The following is a 12,769-nucleotide window of genomic DNA, read 5'->3' as shown; positions in this document are numbered from 1 at the left end:
ATCTATATAAGAAACATTAACTATCCGATCGATGGCCTTTAAATATGGACGGTCAAGAGTTTTTACACTTGATCCAATCAACAATTTGGTCCATCTAGTTGTTAGGGCCCATCATGGATTTCTTATGAACTAAATAATCACTACTTGTTGGGCAATAATAAAATCCCATCCATGGCTTGGAAAAGGGATGGCCAGAGAAAATAAGGCCAAATAAAGGATGGATTGGATCATCCGATCCATGCAAATTTTGCATGGTATTTCATGAAATGTATCCTGGAGTTAATAGACAGTTCAGATCTACCGATTGAACTGTCCAAAACCCAACCAGGATCACTAGACCTTATTGTGCTTTAAGAGCACTGGAGCATTTCTCTATTACACGCCACACGTGCCAGAATGAAACATAGGTGGGAGATCTAATCCATCCATCAGGTTGTTCGATCTTGTACATGCTTTCCCAAAAATAAAATCTGGACCACTCAGCATGTGGGCCCCAATATTGGAAACAGGTGTGGCAAAGCTCGTGTATTATATTCCAAGAGCTAATGTATTCGTTCATCTATATGTTGACTTTGATTCTGTCGTACTTGACTCTTCCCCGATCCACGCATTTTGGTCGTCCATGATGAGCAAACGAGGCTGGATTATAGAATTTTAGGCAATCCATCTGGTGGGCCCCACAACTGCTGAAATCAGAGTGTATGAGGAACGTAGCCATCCATCGGTGGCTTAGAAGGACGGTCAGCTACCATGGTTTATTTAAATATCCAAGAGGAATTAGTTCAGCTTTACAACTGCCACGACTCCTCCGAGTCCCCACAAGCTAACCATAGTGGGTGGCGATGGATCCCGTACCATCACGAATGGAGTAAAAACGAAGTTAGGATAATTACATCCACCGTTATGTTTATTTGTCATCCAATCTAATTCATGAGGTTATAGACCTGAAGTAGGAAAACAATATCAGCTTGATCCAAAACTTTTATATGAAAGCCTTTAATGTTAGCTGTCCAATTACTATTTTTCGCACTTCACATTTGGGTTGCTTTGTTTTATATTATATTTTGGTCTCATGCCTTAAATGAGCTTTAAAAAAGCTGGATAAGATACATGTCATGATTGGCCCGACAGGACTAACTTGTCAGATTCCTGCTGGAATCATCCGCCTGATACAAATGCTCTTCGACTTGTAAGTTGAAAGTCTAATACTCGTGAAAAAGAGGCAAGTAAAATGTAATAGTTATTTTTTCACATTAGAAATTATTAATTTTAAGTAATCTTTTAATAAAACAAATAAAGCAGTAAAATTATTATTATAATCAAATGTAAGTGATGCCATTACATAGTTGCAAGAGTAAATAATCAAGACTCATTAGAATCATTTATAGCCAAACATGCATTACAAGAAGACGTAGTCATTACACTTTTTATGAAATCTTGATGGATGTTTGGTTTAGTGTAATTACATATAAATTATGGTAAATGTATAATAATGATTAATGCAATGGTTTGATACATTAATTGATTTTCATCTTGCATTTTGAGCAAAACCCGCCATGTCATATGTGTTATATGCATCAATGACCTTCATTTATTTTCTTATATCATTTTAGGATATAAGCCGAAGTAGATCCAAAGCTCATGCTGACCACACTACAGGAAATGTCGGGTTCAACTGGTTTCATTATTCTCACTGCTTCCATTCTTATTGTCCACAGAAATATGAATCTATACCGTGCCTTATAATGAGATAGCAAAATAAACAGAAGGCATAAATAAATCATATATACCATAGTAGGGGACAGATTTATCAAATAAACATGGCAAGGACATCACCCAAGTGAGTTTGTTGTACTTATCAAATCTTTGTAAGAGGAAATATAAAAGTAAATAATTATTACTTGTTTACTTTAATGTTTAGTATAAACCAGCCTTCAATTCAAATAATATGCGTCTATGAGTTTGAATTCAAATGATATGCGTCTATGAGTGCCATAATTTGACATTAAAAAATATGAAAATGTAATGAATGGACATTTAAGCAGTAGAGAAAAAAAAAGTACTTTATGATTTGACATTTAAGCAGTAGGGTGGAAAAAAGTAATTTATGAAGACCGTACATTACTATAATAATGGGCGAAACAAGTAAACCTGGACAAATTTCAAATTTCCATGTTGACAGGTAACCCATGATTCTGTAATCATATCCGTTATTATATCTCTCTTGTTACCTGTCTCTCTGCAGGCCACTAATCCAATGGCTAAGATTTTTCCATGAGTAGATTTTTGGGTAATAATCCATCTAGAGCGTTTCGCAATTATCATGGTCCAGGTTACCAGAACATGAGGCCCACTTATTAGAAACGGAAATTCCGGTGTATTTATAGATCATCCTTATCCATACCCTTCTTCTGAGGTTGGACCACCTCATAAAGATCTATGCGGAAATTAGCAGGGAGTTATGTGTTTGATACGCCCAGACACATGGTTCATGCACATGGATGTCGTACATGTCCCACATCACCTACTTAAAGAAGAGGAGCTATTTGATACTCGGTTGAATATGACACTTGATACTCAGGTACTCAGAAATTGCGCACATTGCATACGTAAAACCAAAGTATGCCAACTAAATGGCGTAAATGTTACTTAGTCATAGTCACAAAATCTGATTGGTTGAACAATCTTAACTTTCAATTCATGGAAACTAGTTTGTTGAAATGGGATAATTGGTGTTAACCGTCCAATAAATGCCCACCAATCCTATAGTCAGATGGTCAAATAAATTTGATTTTTTGTCCAAAAGTGGGACCCATGATTTGGATTCTTTATTTGAATTATTCTCGTGCCCACACAGCTCGACCTCATGAGACTGTCCCACCAACTTGAGGGCATAGTACCTTTTCCCTATATATATATATATATATATATATATATATATATATATAAGGTACTTAGCTCGAAGCTCGAGCTCGGCAAGACTCGAATATATATATATATATATATATATATATATATATATATATATATATATATATATATATATATATATATATATATATATATATATATATATATATATCTGTGTGTGTGTGTGTGAGGGGAAAGGTACTATGCGCTTGTTAAGCTCCCGTGAGGTCGAGTTGTGTGGGCCCCACCGTGATACGTGTCGACTATCAACACCTTGCATTTGATGGGCCCCCTCTAAATTATGGGATATCCCAAAAATCAGCCGTATACGGAACTCAGGTGGGCCATACCATCTAAAATCATGTGAAGACATGCCAAAAACATATAAAAGCACTTGGTGAGGCCCACCTTAGTTTTGAATGCTATTGAAACTTGGTCTAAACCCTCATCCAAGTGGGACACACATAATGGATGGGCTAGATTTGCAAACTACATCTCGGTGGGCCTAAAAAATGATTATGATTGTTTTAATGGTGCACGGCCCCTCCCCACTTCTGTATATGGTGTGGCCCACACAAGTCACGAATTGACTTGATTTTTGAGACTTAGGCCCACGATGGAATGGTGCATCTGACTGATGGGGTAGATGTTCGAAACGCATCACGGTGGAGCCCACATAGCTCGACCTCATGGGACGGTCTCATCAGCTCGAGCGCATAGTACCTTTTCCCATATATATATATATATATATATATATATATATATGTGTGTGTGTGTGTGTGTGTGTGTGTGTGTGTGGTGGGCCCCATGTGGGACCCACCCGCTCGATAAGCTCCCGTGAGGTCAAGCTCTGTGGGCCTCACCGTGATGCGTGTCGACCATCAACACCGTGCCTTTGATGGGTCCCCTCTAAATTATGGGATATCCCAAAAATCAGCCGTATACGGAACTCAAGTGGGCCATACCATCTAAAATCATGTGAAGACATGCCAAAAACATATAAAAGCACTTGGTGGGGCCCACCTGAGTTTTGAATGCTACCGAAACTTGGTCTGAACCCTCATCCAAGTGGGACACACATAATGGATGAGCTGGATTTGCAAACCACATCTCGGTGGGCCCAAAAAATAATTATGAATGTTTTAATGGTGCATGGCCCCTCCCCACTTCTGTATGTGGTGTGGCCCAAAAAGTTACGGATTGACTTGATTTTTGAGACCTAGGCCCATGATGGAATGGTGCATCTGACTGATGGGGTAGATGTTCAAAACACATCACGGTGGGGCCCACACAGCTCGACCTCATGGGACGGTCCCATAAGCTCAAGCGCATAGTACCTTTTCCCATATATATATATATATATATATATCGAGCAGATGGGCCCCACAACCTATACTGCTAAGATCGTGAAAGATATAAATGTTGGCCCATCTTCCTGTTTAAAAGGTGGGGATTAGCGGTTGATATGTAGCGCTCACCTACTCTGATTTTAAGCAGATCGAATACAGGCCTCACGTTTCAGCACCTTTTAAATGCGGCTGGGTCGATCTCATTTAAAGGATAAAGTAGAGGCAGCGGACTCATACTCGGCAGTGACGCTTCCACCACGGACGTCGGTACTAGTCAGCGCCCTATCGTGCCCACCATGATGTATCTCTTTTATCCACGCCGTCCATCCATTTTGACAGATAATTGTAGAACAATATCTCAAAATCAGGCAGATCTAGTTCTCAGGTGGACCACACCACAGCAAACAGCTGCAACTGAACGCCCACTATTAAAAACTTTCTAATGCACGTTGTAATGCTTATCTGCCCTCCAACCTTTTGATTAGGTCACCCAAATCTAGATGAAGGTAAAAGACAAATATCAGCTTGATCCAAAACTCTTGTGGCCCAAGAAGTTTTTAACGGTGGATGTTCAATTACAGATATTTTCTTCAGTGTAGTCCACCTGAGATTTGGATCTGCATTATTGGGCCCACCATAATGATTATTTTTCATCCAACCCGTTGATAAGGTCATGCAGACGTGAATGATGAGAAAACACAAATTTCAGCTTGATCCAAAGAAGTTTTTAATGGTAGGCATTCAGTCACTGTTGTTTCCTGTGGTGTGGCCCACTTGAGTTTTTGATCTACTTTAGTTTTAGGCTCTTGCACTGAAATGAGCTGGAAAAACGGATGGACAATGTGGATAAACCACATACATCACGGTGGGCCCCACAGCCCATCACCCAATCCGCTTCTGCCCATCTGTACGCTATCACATGCGTCAGCGTGGCATATCCACTCCATCCAACAGGTGACGTGAAATGTCATGGCCCAAAAATCAGGCTGGTCCACTCATCAAGTAGGCCAGTCTTAAAAAAGGGTGGACAGCTTAGAAAAACACGGCCAATTTTTTCATCCATCCATCTGTTTAATAAACTGTGGCCCACCTGAATGAACAGCTTAGATCCCAACCGGTGTGCCACGCTGGCTTACCACAATTAATGTGAGAGAGTTGATGGTGGAGAGTCGGTGTTTCTCCACCATGGTTTTAATCTATCATAGTTCTATTGTCTGGCTCCCTATAGTTTTCCTAGTCTGTGGCAAATCATCCACCGTCCACGTGGCAGAACATCTCAATCAAGTGTACAAATCATGGGCGCCACATTTTGATAGACATAGCTTGATAGCCACACTGATCGAGTTATCTCTTAGCCATTTGGCCGTTTGAATTTAGACCGCCCATTTTCAGGCCACTAATTTCATGGTTAGGATCTGTAAATGTTTCTTCCATACATGAACTTAAGGGTTATTGGGTGGGCCTCTGGGTGGATTAGCCAATGGTCAGAAACTGCTTTCATTAGATGACCTTAACTAGCTGATCGGTGGACCAAATAATGGACCGTTAACAAAAGTTAAGAAAAAATAAAAATAAATAAATAAAAGAAAACGCAGGAAACCACACTCAACGGCCAAAGATCCGCCAATCTTACGGCTAGAATAATCCTATCAGTTGTTAGAATTCTTTCATCTTCACTCAAGTCTCTAAGAATTGACTAATCTAAGGCCCGTTTGAATACTATAAATAAAAATTAAAATTTTTTTTAAAAAAATAGCGTTTTTAACTTACATAAATTAATAAGTTACTTTTCTTAAATAAGTTAGTTTAGTTATTAAATTTAATTAAGTAGCTTTTAAATAGTAACTTATTTTTATCGTTTATTTTTTATTGCTTTTTAACTTTTAAAGAAATTTATTTCCTTAGTTTGCAGCGACTTAAGAAATTATTTAAAAGAATATGCTCTCTCTGAACATTAACCTTTTCTAAATTTATGAGGTTGAAAAATTCTCCAAATAAATGGATAGATGATCTAGTGGGCCTTACATGATGGACAATCTATGTCAAAGGTCCTCCCCTAGCGATGAATGACCCCTAGCAATGGTGAGCCCTACCTAATAAACTAAGCACATTAAAGGTTAGCCCCTAATGATGAATGACCCATAGCCAAGGTGGGCCCAATATTATGGACATCCCACATCAAAGATAGGGCCCACACAATGAATGATCCGCATCAAAGATTGGCCCTACATGATAAACGGTGGATGTGAGTGAGACTAAACAAAGTTTTGAGATAACTATTTATGATGTTAGAAACCAAATATAATTTTGACGCAGGGATGAACGTGATGAGGATAACTACTCTGAATCCATGGAGCTTCTCTGGACTCCTCACAGAGACTTCTCGAATTCATAAGTAAAGAAAGCAGAAAATAGAAATAAATTCTAAGAAATTCGAAATTGATTAATTGATGACTAAAAACGAGTTCACAACCCTTTTAAATAGGGGTACCAAGCAATGGGAAAGAAATCAGAATCAAACTGCAACTAAAACTCCTAGAATCCGCGACTTACTATAAATAGTAAACTTACTATTTATAGACGGTCGTGATGTCTACTAGTGCGCAAGGTTTTCGGCCAAAAATAATAAGTGTCCTATTTGGCTTCACCAAACCGTTCCCCTAATTATTCTAAGCTCTTTTCACGTTGGACGCAACTCTTAAAGCTCGACGGATGAAGAGTTATAATCAAACTAAAACTTACTATTTATAGTAAAAATGAAATTAAAGCAGGAAAACGACTGTCGATCCAGGGGTTTTTTGCAATTCCGGGCTGCGCAACCCGGCGTAGCGGGATTGGTTGGCTAAAATAGCTCGTTCTACCCCAAAATCATATATTTTATATCAGGTAACTCATTCCGAATTGCGAGATACGCCCAATCTAAGATCTGACGGTCCGGATCACTTCTGTCGTCGACCAGGCCTTTTCTGATCCATCTTGGCCATGAAACTGTCCTCGACCCGCTCTACATCAGTCCCCTCCACTTCAAAAGAACTCATCCTCGAGTTCTCATCCTGCGCTGGTTCATGATACTCGGTCAAGTCTGCGACGATGAAAGTCCGTGAGATCGCCATGTCATCTAGAAGATCAACAACATAAGCGTTTTCATTGATCTTTCGAATGATTGAGACGGGTTCAATCTTCTTATTTTTCAACTTGTTGTACGTCCCGGTCAGAAATCTCTCTTTGCGCAGATGGACCATAACGCGGTTGCCCACCTCGAACACTTTTTGTCGCCGATGCTTGTCCGCTTATTCCTTATACTTCTCGTTCGAGGCATGTAGCTTGGTCTGCACTTTCGCATGAATGCCTATGATCTTGTCTGGCATATGTTTTACTGCAATGCTCGTGCCTGGGTGCTTGGGCAGAGGGACCAAGTCAAGCGTGTGGCGAGGCACTCGTCCATAGATGATCTGGAACGGTGATTTCCCTGTCGAGCGGTTCACCATGTTATTGAATACAAACTCTACTTGAGACAAGGCCAAATCCCACTGCTTCGATTTTTCTCCTGAAATACAGCGAAGGAGGTTTCCTAACATGTGATTCACAACTTCGGTTTGCCCATCAGTCTGTGGGTGGTAAGCACTATTGAATTGAAGTCGTGTATCGAATCGAGTCCACAAAGTCTGTCAAAAGTGGCTAATGAACTTCGTGTCATGATCAGAAGTAATGGTCTTGGAGACCCCGTGTAGCCTTACGACCTCCTTGAAGAATAGATTTGTCACGTGCGTTGCATCGAGAGTCTTCTTACATGGAATAAATTTTGTCATCTTAGAGAAACGATCTACCACCACGAACACCGAATTCATACCGCGTTGTATTCGTGGGAGACCAAGCACGAAATCCATTAATAAATCATCCCAAGGACCGTCAAGCATAGGTAACGAGGTGTATAGGCCCGTATTCTGATATTGCCCCTTGGAGGTTTGACAAACATGACAACGTTGTACGGCTTTTCCCACATCACATACTAATTGCGGTCAATAATACCGCTCTTCCACAAGAGCTCGAGTCTTGTCTCGCCCAAGGTGTCCACCGAGGCCACCTCCATGTATCTCCTGAATAATCTGCTCCCTCAGAGAACGTTGGGGGATGCACAATCAATTCTCTTTGAAGAGAAAATCGTCATGTATATGAAGGACACTGAGGTGACCTTCTTGGCACTTCACCCAAGAATTTTTGAAGTCTTCATCCTCGGCATACAGCTCCTTAAGACAGTAGAAGCCTACCACCTTGTTGCTCATCGTAACAAGTAGTGATGTACGACGGCTAAGTGCATCAGCCACCTTGTTCGGCTGCCCTGACTTGTGTTTCAAAATGAACGTGAATTCCTGTAAAAACACAACCTATCTAGCATGCACACGAGTCACGTTAGTCTGACTATTAATAAACTTTAATGTTTGATGGTCAGTGTACAGAACACACTCTCTTTGAATTAGATAATGTCGTCAATGTTGCAGCGCCTGAACAACTGCGTACAACTCAAGCTCATAAGTCGACCACTTCTTTTGGGCTTCGCTGAGCTTCTAGCTGTAGAAGGCTACTAGCCTGCCTTCCTGTGATAATACTCCCCCAATTCCGACGTATGAAGCGTCACACTCAACTTTAAACAATTTGTCGAAATTAGGAAGAACCAAGACCGGTATTGTAGACAAACGATGCTTGATCTCATGAAAGCTCTTGTCAGCTTTATCGGTCCACTGGAACGGTCCTTTTTTCATGCAATCTGTTATAAGCATGACTATGGTGCTAAAATCTCGCATAAATCGACGATAGAAGGTCGCTAACCCGTGAAAACTCCTCACCTTATGAATGTTTGTCGGGATCGGTCATTCCCTAATAGTTCGCACCTTTTCATCGTCCACACGAATGTCTGTGGACGTTACAACAAATCTTAGAAACAACAGGCTATCAGCTAAAAAACTACACTTCTTTAAGTTGAGGTACAACTTGTTAATTTATAGGACTTGCAGCACCTGCCTGAGATGTTTCCTGCGCTCTGCCTCATCCTGGCTATATATCAATATGTCATCAAAATATACTACCACAAATCGACCAGTGAACGGTTTTAGAACTTGATTCATTAGACGCATAAAAGTACTTGGTGCGTTCGATAGGCCAAAGGGCATGACCAGCCACTTATACAACCCTTCCTTGGTCTTGAATGCCGTTTTCCACTCATCACCAGGTCGGATACGAATCTGATGGTACCCATTCTTTAGATTTAGTTTAGAGAATACCTTGTCCCCTTTTAGCATATTGAGCATGTCGTCCAACCATGGTATTGGGAACCGATACTTGATGGTAATTTTGTTGATTGCCCGACTGTCGACACACGTGTGCCAGCTTCCATCTTTTTTTGGCGTTAATAATGCTGGTACGGCACATGGGCTCATGCTCTCTCTCAAGAGACCCTTACGGATCAATTCCTCCACTTGCCCCTGAAGTATCTCACACTCCTTCGGACTCATCCGATAATGAGGGCGGTTGGGCAGACTAGCCCCAGAGACGAGGTTTATGTGATGTTGGATGTCCCTCATGGGGGGCAATCCATCAGGTAGATCCTCAGGCCAGACTTCTTTGAATTCGTTTAGCAATAGTCTTAAACTTGAAAGGATGTTTGAGGGTTCCTCTTCCTCGCCCTTCACTACATGACGTTACCTCGCCGGTTTCCTTAGATTCCTCCATAAAATCTCGAATGGTTAAGAGGAAACTCTCCTCCACTTTAGAAGCTTCAGGGTGGTTCTCTGATGCCATAGGGGCAATGATTATTTTTCGACTATCCTTGACGAAATGTATACATTATCTCGTTCCCGATGGGTCGCATCACGGTCCAACTGCCAGGGTCGACCGAGTAGTATATGACAAGCTTCTATATCAACAACGTCACAAAGTATTTGATCCTTATAATTTTTTCCAATTGAAAATGAGATAGTGCATTGTTTAGTTACATTAGTCTCATTCACCTTTTTTATCCAGCCAATTAAGTACGGGGAAGGATGCATCGTCGTTGGTAGCTGCAACTTGTCCACCATCACTCTTGAGACGATGTTCTCGCTACTACCACTGTCTATGATCACATCACAGACCTTTCCGTTGATAGTGCACCGAGTACGAAATATATCGTGTCGCTGTGGATGTAATTCTTTTCGTGGGGCATATAGTAATCACCTCACAACTAGAAATTCGCCACGATTCTCTCCCGTCACTTCATTATCACCTGTTATTTCTTAAGTGGTTTGTTCATGTTCATCAAAGCCATGGTCTTCTTCTGCAACCTCATCTTCAGTGCCCCCTTCGTTTATAGTCAAGTGTGCTGCGGGATGTTAAAGACAAGTGTTTGATAAGTGGCCTGGTTGGCCACAGCGGTAACCATTGTTCGACCTTGGCCGAGCATAAGGATTTGGAATCCTACTCGGACCAGCTATTGTGGATGCTACACGTTGAGGTCTGAATGAGCCGCTCCCCGTATCACGGTTTGCGATTGTAGGAGGTTGATGACGTTCTCTTACTGGATCTTTTCCTCGTGCCAACACTGGATCCTGCGTGTGACCCGTCATGGGATGTCGAGTTGAAGGGTATGGATGAGCAAGAGCTCTTGCAAGTTGTGTTTCTGCCCTACCGCTAATTGAACTGCTTCATCCACGGTCTCGACTGGGTACATCTGAACTCTGTTCTGAATTGTCGGTCGCAACCCACTAATAAATCGTGCCACCTTCTGTGACTCAAATTCTGACAGATCGTTTCGTGTAGCCAACCGTTGAAATTTTTCAGTATAATCTGTGACGGTTCGATTTTCTTGTCAATAATTTTGATATTGCTGGAATAATATCTACTCATAGCCATTGGGGAGAAATCGTGATCGAAGAAGACGTCTCATCCGCGGCCATGATGAGATGGGCGCCTTGTTCTGGCAGGCTCGTGAGATTTGTAGTTGTTCCCACCATACAGAAGCACCAGATTTTAATTTAAACACTACCAATTTTACTCTTTTATGATCTGACACGTCTATATAATCAAAATATCTCTCTACTTCAGCTAGCCAATTGAGAAAATCTTCTATACATAATAAACCGTTAAAACTAGGAAGTTCAATCTTACATCGATAGTCTCTTTCAGCACGATCTAGATGATCACCTCCATGAATTAGTCGTCGGGCAAAACCCTCATTAAGGTCCTCGTCATTAGAACTTGAATCATCTGGTGTAGCCCTACGGTTTGCCACTGGTAGTGCTCTACGAAAATCGGGGTTACGTCGTACAACAACCATGGGTGGTGGAGCAACCAAAGGTGGTAGAGCACCGCCTAGGGCTCGGGGCGGAAGTAGTTGTTCACTCCCCAAGTATAGGGTTGTGATGTAGTAATAAACTCGGTGAGACCGAGGTCGAATCCCAAGGGACTGATATTTATATGTTACCTGAAACTAGGTAGTAATAGAACTAGCCTAAGATGAAATCTAAATCAAATATAAATTGATGAATGATGGTGAGAGATTAATGTAAAACTTAAAAAATTTAGAGGAAGGAAACTAGGGATTCAGAAGATCTACTTGTAGAGATCAAGGAGATCTTATGCCTGCATCAAGAATCATGGAAATTAAACTGAACTTACTTGATCTAGTTTTCACGAGATGAAAGGTATATGAATTAGAATGGATTCCATCACCAAACCATGCCCAGGAGACAAAGCAAACGACAGAATTAAACTAATTACCAACCAATCAACAATGCATGAAGGTCAAGAAGGGTACTGTCATCCGACCATGCCCATGAGACGATGGTGAACAACAGGGCTTCCTGACGTCATAAATATCAAAAAAAAGGAAGAAATACTCAAAACCATCGCAGATCTATTGTAATTTCAGTCACAACAAACCATTGAAAAAAACTAAAAGTATTCCTTTTAATTGAACTAAAATCAACATCAGTCAGTCTAAACAAGAGGCACAAGCAAAGTCTCTCCCATCAGACTACAAGCTTCACCTCTTAGCCCTAGCTAAGAGGTTTAGCAACCCATGGACATGATTGTACTATACCTCATAAAAACAGAAAAACAACAAAGAAAACTCTACTCCATGTCTCTTGCTCGCACGTTCACAACCCAAGCCTTCAATCCCCCCCTCTTGGATCTTCACGTTCCCTTTTTATAGGTGGTGGAGTTGGTGCATGGAGAAGCGCTGGAGAATCCATACAACAACATGCGGTCTTGCGCATCCAGCCAGTCAGCTTACACAACTGACTCTGTTTTGTAGTCGGTTAGCAACATGCGCAGAGGACCCATGCTCAACCGCGTTCGGCAAATCGTCTCGGGCGGCTGATCATCCATCTTACCCGCTGACATCATGGTTGGAACCTTCCCTGTCTTGAGAGTCCTCTGGACGGTCCGGATCACCCAAAAGATCAACGATCGTGAGCCACTACTCCCCGCTATTCCCGGACGTGGAACAGAGTGCGTAATCGTTACGTTGTGAC

The sequence above is a fragment of the Magnolia sinica genome, chromosome 19 (genome assembly GCF_029962835.1).
Source record: "Magnolia sinica isolate HGM2019 chromosome 19, MsV1, whole genome shotgun sequence".
Taxonomy (NCBI): domain Eukaryota; kingdom Viridiplantae; phylum Streptophyta; class Magnoliopsida; order Magnoliales; family Magnoliaceae; genus Magnolia; species Magnolia sinica.
This window is presented reverse-complemented; position numbering follows the sequence as displayed.